The sequence below is a fragment of the Bombus huntii genome, unplaced genomic scaffold, assembly GCF_024542735.1.
Source record: "Bombus huntii isolate Logan2020A unplaced genomic scaffold, iyBomHunt1.1 ctg00000149.1, whole genome shotgun sequence".
Lineage (NCBI taxonomy): Eukaryota > Metazoa > Arthropoda > Insecta > Hymenoptera > Apidae > Bombus > Bombus huntii.
The window spans coordinates 37,501-47,500 of record NW_026099393.1 but is presented as its reverse complement, the minus strand read 5'-3'; the positions used below and the strand labels follow the sequence as shown (position 1 = coordinate 47,500).

The window sequence follows — 10,000 nt, the reverse complement described above, 5'->3', positions numbered from 1 at the left end:
TTCTTCATCGACCCACGAGCCAAGTGATCCACCGTTCAGGGTAATCTTTTATAAATTTACAACAGTTCAATACTCAAATGTACTCTTCTCGGTTCTAGCGAAGCCGAGTTCCGTCACGTTCGACCAACGGGAATCGAACGCGCAGAAGTCGCCATAGGATTGACGACACAAAAACGTTCGAAAAAAAAAGAAAACGACGAACGCGCGAAGATACGCGCGTTCGCCGGCCGGGCGTAAAGTACATTATGATATATAACAACCATCGAGATCGAAGCTCCGTTCGTCAGGAAACGACGGGGATATATACACCCGATTCTGAATCCTCTGTACAGCACACGATCTCGCGAACGAGTAAGCACGGTGGCTAGCCCATGTTATATATGTGTTTGATTCTACTCTCTCGTCCAATTATTCAAGAAACAGCGCGCGTGCATCTCTCCATCGTTCGGGTGATAGTAAAGATTCGATGGGATTCGCGCGGCCGTCCGCCTCGAGCGGTCTTTCGTCCCAATATCCAGAAGCAGAGTTTGAAAAACTCTAGCGACGGCACGGGTGTCCGACTCACGACATCGAGGTTTCGAAGCCGGCGATCCCCTCCGAACGGATGGCGACCACGCGACCGACTGAAAGCATGAAAAATCGACGAAAGATAGAACACATCTCCGTTCGGGTGGTGTTTTTTCTTTAAAAAAAAAAAAAAAAACAAAAATTCGATGGGACTCGCAGCCATCGTCCTCGCGCGGTCTTTCGTCCCGATATCCAGAAGCAGAGTTTGAAAAACTCTAGCGACGGCACGGGTGTCCGACTCACGACAACGAGGATAGACAGCCGGTCCCCTCCGAACGGGTTATGCGATGATAAACTCGATGAAACTTTAGTCTCGTTCAGGTAGTGTGTGTCTTGTAAATCAAAAATTCGATGGGACACGCATCCATCGTCCTCGCGCGGTCTTTCGTCCCAACATCCAGAAGCAGAGTTTGAAAAACTCTAGCGACGGCACGGGTGTCCGACTCACGACAACGAGGATAGACAGCCGGTCCCCTCTGAACGGTATATTATATATGAGATGATAGACGACAAACTGGATGAAACTTTAAGTCTCGTTCAGGTAGTGTGTAAATCAAAAATTCGATGGGACTCGCATCCGTCGTCCTCGCGCGGTCTTTCGTCCCGATATCCAGAAGCAGAGTTTGAAAAACTCTAGCGACGGCACGGGTGTCCGACTCACGACAACGAGGAAAGACAGCCGGTCCCCTCTGAACGGTATATTATATGAAACTTTAAGTCTCGTTCAGGTAGTGTGTAAGTCAAAAATTCGATGGGACTCGCATCCGTCGTCCTCGCGCGGTCTTTCGTCCCGATATCCAGAAGCAGAGTTTGAAAAACTCTAGCGACGGCACGGGTGTCCGACTCACGACAACGAGGATAGACAGCCGGTCCCCTCTGAACGGTATATTATATATGCGATGATAGACGACAAACTGGATGAAACTTTAAGTCTCGTTCAGGTAGTGTGTAAATAAAAAATTCGATGGGACTCGCATCCGTCGTCCTCGCGCGGTCTTTCGTCCCGATATCCAGAAGCAGAGTTTGAAAAACTCTAGCGACGGCACGGGTGTCCGACTCACGACAACGAGGAAAGACAGCCGGTCCCCTCTGAACGGTATATTATATGAAACTTTAAGTCTCGTTCAGGTAGTGTGTAAGTCAAAAATTCGATGGGACTCGCATCCGTCGTCCTCGCGCGGTCTTTCGTCCCGATATCCAGAAGCAGAGTTTGAAAAACTCTAGCGACGGCACGGGTGTCCGACTCACGACAACGAGGATAGACAGCCGGTCCCCTCTGAACGGTATATAATATGAAACTTTAAGTCTCGTTCAGGTAGTGTGTAAGTCAAAAATTCGATGGGACTCGCATCCGTCGTCCTCGCGCGGTCTTTCGTCCCGATATCCAGAAGCAGAGTTTGAAAAACTCTAGCGACGGCACGGGTGTCCGACTCACGACAACGAGGATAGACAGCCGGTCCCCTCTGAACGGTATATAATATACATTATGCGACGGTAGACGATCAACTAGACGAAACTTTAGTCTCGTTCAGGTGGTGTAAAAAAAATTCGATGGGATACGCACGCACGGCTGTCGTCGTCCTCGAGCGGTCTTTCGTCCCAATATCCAGAAGCAGAGTTTGAAAAACTCTAGCGACGGCACGGGTGTCCGACTCACGACATCGAGGCTTCGAAGCCGGCGGCGTTCCCCTCTGAACGAACTTCGGCTAGACTAGTTACGAATCGTTGCTACACATCGTCTTCATCGTCGTCGTCGTCGACATCGACATCATCATCATATCATCATCATCATCATCATCATCATCATCGGTCATCGTCGCATAGCGGGCCAACATCCACGCGATGCGTCTTCGTTCTAGGTTACCCGATCCACGAGTATGTTACACGTGGTTTCGTTATTTCGAACGAAACGACATACGAAGAGCACACGCCCTTTGGGTAGGAAGCACGTTTCGAGAACGACGAGAGTTTCGATGAAAGAGACGAGAGAAGTCGACGCAGAAGGTATCCATGGATCTTCGAAGAGAACCTTCGAAGATGTATATCGGTATCCTTTCGCTCTGCGCGACTCGCTACAAGTTCTTTCGCTCTCGTCGACTCGTTCTAGACGCTTCGTTCGATCCCAAAGAGGAGTCTTCGATATGTCCCGTTGCTAGGAGGAGAACAAACGCAACACAGACCACGAAACATAGAAGAGAATAGGCGAGCATGATCACTCCGACACGAGGCACTTTAGAGATTTTCTTATTAGTTTGCATGGACTTTTATATTTCGTTTGTACGGTTTCCACGATGCAAATACGAAATACGAGATCGTGACGGCGGGTCTTTCTGTGTACGGCCTCTCGCAGGCGCCACGACTGCATTTCTCTTTACACCTGGTTTCCATCGTAATTTTTTCGTTTGATATCGAGCCTTAACTTTTGTTGGCTCTTTCGAAGCTAGAGTTCCCTTTTATTAGAATTTCATATATATATATATTATATGTTATATGTTTTATTCGGAGACGGCGGGTCTTTCTGTTTACGACCTCACGCAGGCGCCTCGAATAAGTTTCATTCGCATTTCGTTTTTATACTTGTATATATATATCTCTTCATCCCGATGATCGAGAGAGAGTGCCACCTTCTCTTCGTATAATTCCGTAGCTGGAGGGTCGTCTCCTCCTTAAGAATATTTCTATTCGTGCCAACGGAGGTTGCCAAGCTCCCTGGCGTTTTCGTTTGTTAAAGTATATAGCTTGTTAATACGTCGTATATACTTTCGTCGATACAGGAGGAGTACGGCTCCTTACCGACCATTGTGATATATATTTCATAGTTTTTATATGTGTTCAAGTCAAATTCTTTTGGTATCGTATCGTTAATGATCCTTCCGCAGGTTCACCTACGGAAACCTTGTTACGACTTTTACTTCCTCTAAATGATCAAGTTTGGTCATCTTCCCGGTAACATCGGCAATGCTTATCACATTGGCCGCGCACCAGTCCGAAGACCTCACTAAATCATTCAATCGGTAGTAGCGACGGGCGGTGTGTACAAAGGGCAGGGACGTAATCAACGCGAGCTTATGACTCGCGCTTACTGGGAATTCCTCGTTCATGGGGAATAATTGCAAGCCCCAATCCCTAGCACGAAGGAGGTTCAGCGGGTTACCCGGGCCTTTCGGCCAGGGAAAACACGCTGATTCCTTCAGTGTAGCGCGCGTGCGGCCCAGAACATCTAAGGGCATCACAGACCTGTTATTGCTCAATCTCGTGCGGCTAGAAGCCGCCTGTTCCTCTAAGAAGATTTGTTTGTACGTTGGTAGTAAAAACCCACCGACCGAAGCCGGGGGCCTTCGAGATACCATAAGTTACGTCTATTTAGCAGGCTAGAGTCTCGTTCGTTATCGGAATTAACCAGACAAATCGCTCCACCAACTAAGAACGGCCATGCACCACCACCCACCGAATCAAGAAAGAGCTATCAATCTGTCAATCCTTCCGGTGTCCGGGCCTGGTGAGGTTTCCCGTGTTGAGTCAAATTAAGCCGCAGGCTCCACTCCTGGTGGTGCCCTTCCGTCAATTCCTTTAAGTTTCAGCTTTGCAACCATACTTCCCCCGGAACCCAAAAGCTTTGGTTTCCCGGAAGCTGCCCGCCGAGTCATCGGAGGAACTTCGGCGGATCGCTGGCTGGCATCGTTTATGGTTAGAACTAGGGCGGTATCTGATCGCCTTCGAACCTCTAACTTTCGTTCTTGATTAATGAAAACATTTTTGGCAAATGCTTTCGCTTCTGTCCGTCTTGCGACGATCCAAGAATTTCACCTCTAACGTCGCAATACGAATGCCCCCATCTGTCCCTATTAATCATTACCTCGGGGCTCCGAAAACCAACAAAATAGAACCGAGGTCCTATTCCATTATTCCATGCACACAGTATTCAGGCGAAGGTAGCCTGCTTTAAGCACTCTAATTTGTTCAAAGTAAACGTATCGGCCCACCTCGACACTCAGTGAAGAGCACCGCGATGGGATATTAGTTGGACCGCCCGCGAGGAGCTAAGCCCACCGATAGGACGTACCACATAATGCCAGTTAAACACCGCGAGCGGTGAACCGACACTGTGACACACAGATTCAACTACGAGCTTTTTAACCGCAACAACTTTAATATACGCTATTGGAGCTGGAATTACCGCGGCTGCTGGCACCAGACTTGCCCTCCAATTGGTCCTCGTTAAAGGATTTAAAGTGTACTCATTCCGATTACGGGGCCTCGGATGAGTCCCGTATCGTTATTTTTCGTCACTACCTCCCCGTGCCGGGAGTGGGTAATTTGCGCGCCTGCTGCCTTCCTTGGATGTGGTAGCTGTTTCTCAGGCTCCCTCTCCGGAATCGAACCCTGATTCCCCGTTACCCGTTACAACCATGGTAGGCGCAGAACCTACCATCGACAGTTGATAAGGCAGACATTTGAAAGATGCGTCGCCGGTGCTAGATGACCATGCGATCAGCACAAAGTTATTCAGAGTCACCAAAACAAACGATGGACGGACAGACGAGCCATCCGCCACCGATTGGTTTTGATCTAATAAAAGCATTCCTACCATCTCTGGTCGGAATCTGTTTGCATGTATTAGCTCTAGAATTACCACAGTTATCCAAGTAAATGTAGGTATGATCTAAGAAACCATAACTGATTTAATGAGCCATTCGCGGTTTCACCTTAATGCGGCATGTACTGAGACATGCATGGCTTAATCTTTGAGACAAGCATATGACTACTGGCAGGATCAACCAGGGATCTTATTCGTATAACAATTCTTATAAATTTCGTTTAAGTTCTCTTCGTGTCGTAGGTGGGACGTAAGCACCGTACGACGAGACTTTTCGTTCTTAAGATAGATATATCTATAAAATATATCTCCTAGCGACGTTCGAGATACACCCATAGTTCAGTAATAATCTTCGAACGCCGCTCGCAGCCACTTTGTAATTCTCAACTCCACCTCCTCTCTTCTCTCTCTCTCTTTCTCATAGTCTTATATAAAATGTTTAGAATCGTACTTCTAAAGGAACATTTCCATAATGCTGTCTTCGTGTAAAAAGACTTATTAGAATATCTTAGCGGTAAAGCACGTATACGCACCTCACGCTGAACGAACAAGCGCGTATCCCAGTGCGTCGCGCTGGACATACCGTAAGAATATTCTTTCAATCGGTAGAACATTTTCGGCAGAAGACATACTACGCAAAGATAGTACGCTCCTACCGCCTCATCGGATACTTCTGCGAAAGCAGAAGTTTTTATAGAAAGCAGACGGTTATACTCTTTTGAATGAATCGATGCTCAGTTAGTACAAGCACACACGCATCTAACAATTTTTGTTAGAATACGTACACACAGGTCACCAGCTTCCCGACTCAGGGGAACCTTGCCACGATATTTGGTCATTACGTCCAGGACAGCGACCCGCGGCGCAGCAGTGTAGAGAAAAAACCAGAACGAGAACGGAGGAACAGTCGAGAAATAGCGTAAAATACACTAAGACTCGAGGAGCGGTGACTGAATTCTCAACCGAGGCCGTAGAATAGCCACGCGCTCAACGCTGTTCCGACCGAACCGTCCGGCTCGACGTCTCTCTTATAGATACGAAAGCGCCAGCCGGAAGGCCGGCGCCGGCCGGGCTAGCGGCCGCGCGCTTACGGTGCAAAACCTCCGTAGCAACGTACCGTTCGGAAGGGACGCTGGAACTTAGTCTCGCGAACGCTCGATCACTACTATACAAAGCCAATATCCAACCATCGAAATACATTACCAGACGTTTTATTAACATAATAGAAATGCATTTTTACCAAAAAATTAATTTTTTTTTCACCGAAAAATTGCATCAGTAAACATACTCTTTTATCGAATACGGACAAAAAATAAGTTTATAATCAATTACAATACGTTAAAATAAGTAGAAATATGCAAAAAAATATATACCTTGTAACGTTAATTAACGAAAAAATTAGAAAAATATCCCAGTCGTGTCAGTTCGACGAACGCTAATTTTTTGAAAAAATCGATAAAAATGTTTAATCCCGACGTATTTAATAGAGATAGAACGATTCCCGTAAAAAAATTTATACCTTGTAACGCTTTTTAACGAATAAACTCGAAAAAACTTTTTCGCCCTCGGAATTTTTCTAAGTCCCAACGTACCGGCTCGGAATTTTTCTATGTTCCAACGACCGGTCGTGTCGGTCCAAACGTTTTTATATCCGTCTGCCGACGATATAAACGCTTAATCCCGACGTATTTTATCGAGTTATAACGATTTCTTGAAAAATATTCGTACGTTATAACGCTTTTTAACGAATTAATCGAAAAAGAGTGTTCGGTCCGAAAATTTTCTAAGTACGAACGACCGGCCGCATAGGTCCGTTTTTAAAAATCGTTCTCGGACGGAAATAAACCATTAATCCCGACGTATTTCGTCGAGTTACGTCGATTTATGCAAAAAAATTCATACCTTGTAACGCTTTTTAACGAATAAACTCGAAAAAACTTTTTCGCCCTCGGAATTTTTCTAAGTCCCAACGTACCGGCTCGGAATTTTTCTATGTTCCAACGACCGGTCGTGTCGGTCCAAACGTTTTTATATCCGTCTGCCGACGATATAAACGCTTAATCCCGACGTATTTTATCGAGTTATAACGATTTCTTGAAAAATATTCGTACGTTATAACGCTTTTTAACGAATTAATCGAAAAAGAGTGTTCGGTCCGAAAATTTTCTAAGTACGAACGACCGGCCGCATAGGTCCGTTTTTAAAAATCGTTCTCGGACGGAAATAAACCATTAATCCCGACGTATTTCGTCGAGTTACGTCGATTTATGCAAAAAAATTCATACCTTGTAACGCTTTTTAACGAATAAACTCGAAAAAACTTTTTCGCCCTCGGAATTTTTCTAAGTCCCAACGTACCGGCTCGGAATTTTTCTATGTTCCAACGACCGGTCGTGTCGGTCCAAACGTTTTTATATCCGTCTGCCGACGATACAAACGCTTAATCCCGACGTATTTTATCGAGTTATAACGATTTCTTGAAAAATATTCGTACGTTATAACGCTTTTTAACGAATTAATCGAAAAAGAGTGTTCGGTCCGAAAATTTTCTAAGTACGAACGACCGGCCGCATAGGTCCGTTTTTAAAAATCGTTCTCGGACGGAAATAAACCATTAATCCCGACGTATTTCGTCGAGTTACGTCGATTTATGCAAAAAAATTCATACCTTGTAACGCTTTTTAACGAATAAACTCGAAAAAACTTTTTCGCCCTCGGAATTTTTCTAAGTCCCAACGTACCGGCTCGGAATTTTTCTATGTTCCAACGACCGGTCGTGTCGGTCCAAACGTTTTTATATCCGTCTGCCGACGATATAAACGCTTAATCCCGACGTATTTTATCGAGTTATAACGATTTCTTGAAAAATATTCGTACGTTATAACGCTTTTTAACGAATTAATCGAAAAAGAGTGTTCGGTCCGAAAATTTTCTAAGTACGAACGACCGGCCGCATAGGTCCGTTTTTAAAAATCGTTCTCGGACGGAAATAAACCATTAATCCCGACGTATTTCGTCGAGTTACGTCGATTTATGCAAAAAAATTCATACCTTGTAACGCTTTTTAACGAATAAACTCGAAAAAACTTTTTCGCCCTCGGAATTTTTCTAAGTCCCAACGTACCGGCTCGGAATTTTTCTATGTTCCAACGACCGGTCGTGTCGGTCCAAACGTTTTTATATCCGTCTGCCGACGATATAAACGCTTAATCCCGACGTATTTTATCGAGTTATAACGATTTCTTGTAAAATATTCATACCTTCTAACACTTTTTAACGAGTTATTTGGAGGGGATCTTTCGGCCTTTTCGTAGCGGTGCGAAAAAATTCTAAGTTCCAACGTCCCAGTCACGTTGGTCCGGAGGATGAAATTTTTCAAAAAAATAAAGTGAAATCGCTACTTTCGACTAGATTTCGTTGAAACATAACGATTTCACACAAAATTTCTATACCTTATAACACTTTTTCCCGAGTTATTTCGAGTTGAACTTTCGGTACTTTCGTAACGGGGCGAAAAAATTCTAAGTTCCAACGTCCCGGTCACGTTGGTCCGGAGGGTGAAATTTTTTAAAAAAATAAAGTGAAATCGCTACTTTCGACTAGATTTCGTCGATACGTAACGATTTCACGCAAAATTTCGATACGTTATAACGCTTTTTAGCGAGTTATTTCGAGTTGAACTTTCGGTACTTTCGTAACGGGGCGAAAAAATTCTAAGTTCCAACGTCCCGGTCAGGTTGGTCCGGAGGACGAAATTTTTTAAAAAAATAAAGTGAAATCGCTACTTTCGACTAGATTTCGTCGAAACGTAACGATTTCACGCAAAATTTCGATACGTTATAACGCTTTTTGGCGAGTTATTTCGAGTTGAACTTTCGGCCTTTTCGTAGCGGTGCGAAAAAATTCTAAGTTCCAACGTCCCGGTCACGTTGGTCCGGTGGACGAAATTTTTTAAAAAAATAAAGTGAAATCGCTACTTTCGACTAGATTTCGTCGAAACGTAACGATTTCATACAAAAGTTCGATACGTTATAACGCTTTTTGGCGAGTTATTTCGAGTTGAACTTTCGGTACTTTCGTAACGGGGCGAAAAAATTCTAAGTTCCAACGTCCCGGTCACGTTGGTCCGGAGGACGAAATTTTTTAAAAAAATAAAGTGAAATCGTTACGTTCGACTAGATTTCGTCGATACGTAACGATTTCACGCAAAATTTCTATACCTTATAACGCTTTTTCCCGAGTTATTTCGAGTTGAACTTTCGGTACTTTCGTAACGGTGCGAAAAAATTCTAAGTTCCAACGTCCCGGTCACGTTGGTCCGGAGGACGAAATTTTTTAAAAAAATAAAGTGAAATCGCTACTTTCGACTAGATTTCGTCGATACGTAACGATTTCACTGATAATTTCGATGCGTCATAACGCTTTTTCTCGAGTTATTTCGACTCGAACGTTCGAACAGTGGCGAATATTTCAAAGTCCCTGCGACGCAACGATACGCTCTTACGCGTTGCTCGCTCGCTCCGCTCGCTCGAAAAAAAAATAGCCCAACCCAAAACCAATCCCTTTCGCGTTCGTTCTTCGATTTCATCGAAATCTTCGTTCGAACGCTCGGGATCGGTTTTGGGTTGGGCTATATTCGTCCGAGCGAGCGCAGCGAGCGAGCATTTGTCGCGATTATTTTCCTCGTTTTCGTCTCTCTCGTGAAACGGGAAAAAACGTGGAAAACGGGAAAAAAACGGGAAAAAACGGGAAAAAACGCGAAGAAACGGGAAAAAACGCGAAAAAACGTTTAAAAATATTTGAAAAAGCGCGCGCGCGCGCGCGCGCAAGACGAGC

At 44.7% G+C, this 10,000-nt stretch overlaps 1 long non-coding RNA gene and 2 other non-coding genes across 3 annotated transcripts in view; all 3 read right to left on the bottom strand.

The window, feature by feature from the left end:
• Nucleotides 1–43, bottom strand: part of LOC126877352 (5.8S ribosomal RNA) — a 155-nt gene extending 112 nt beyond the window's left edge. The window contains exon 1 of the ribosomal RNA XR_007694945.1: nt 1–43. This exon is cut by the window's left edge and continues 112 nt beyond it. This is a non-coding gene — a ribosomal RNA (5.8S ribosomal RNA).
• Nucleotides 44–522: 479 nt separating this feature from the next.
• The window catches only part of LOC126877340 (uncharacterized), an 18,780-nt gene continuing 9,302 nt past the window's right edge, over nt 523–10,000 (bottom strand). The window contains exon 3 of the long non-coding RNA XR_007694934.1: nt 523–537. This is a non-coding gene — a long non-coding RNA (uncharacterized LOC126877340). The remainder of the gene's footprint in view (nt 538–10,000) is intronic.
• Nucleotides 3,430–5,352, bottom strand: LOC126877344 (small subunit ribosomal RNA). The gene has a single exon (XR_007694938.1). It is a non-coding gene; the product is annotated as a small subunit ribosomal RNA (ribosomal RNA).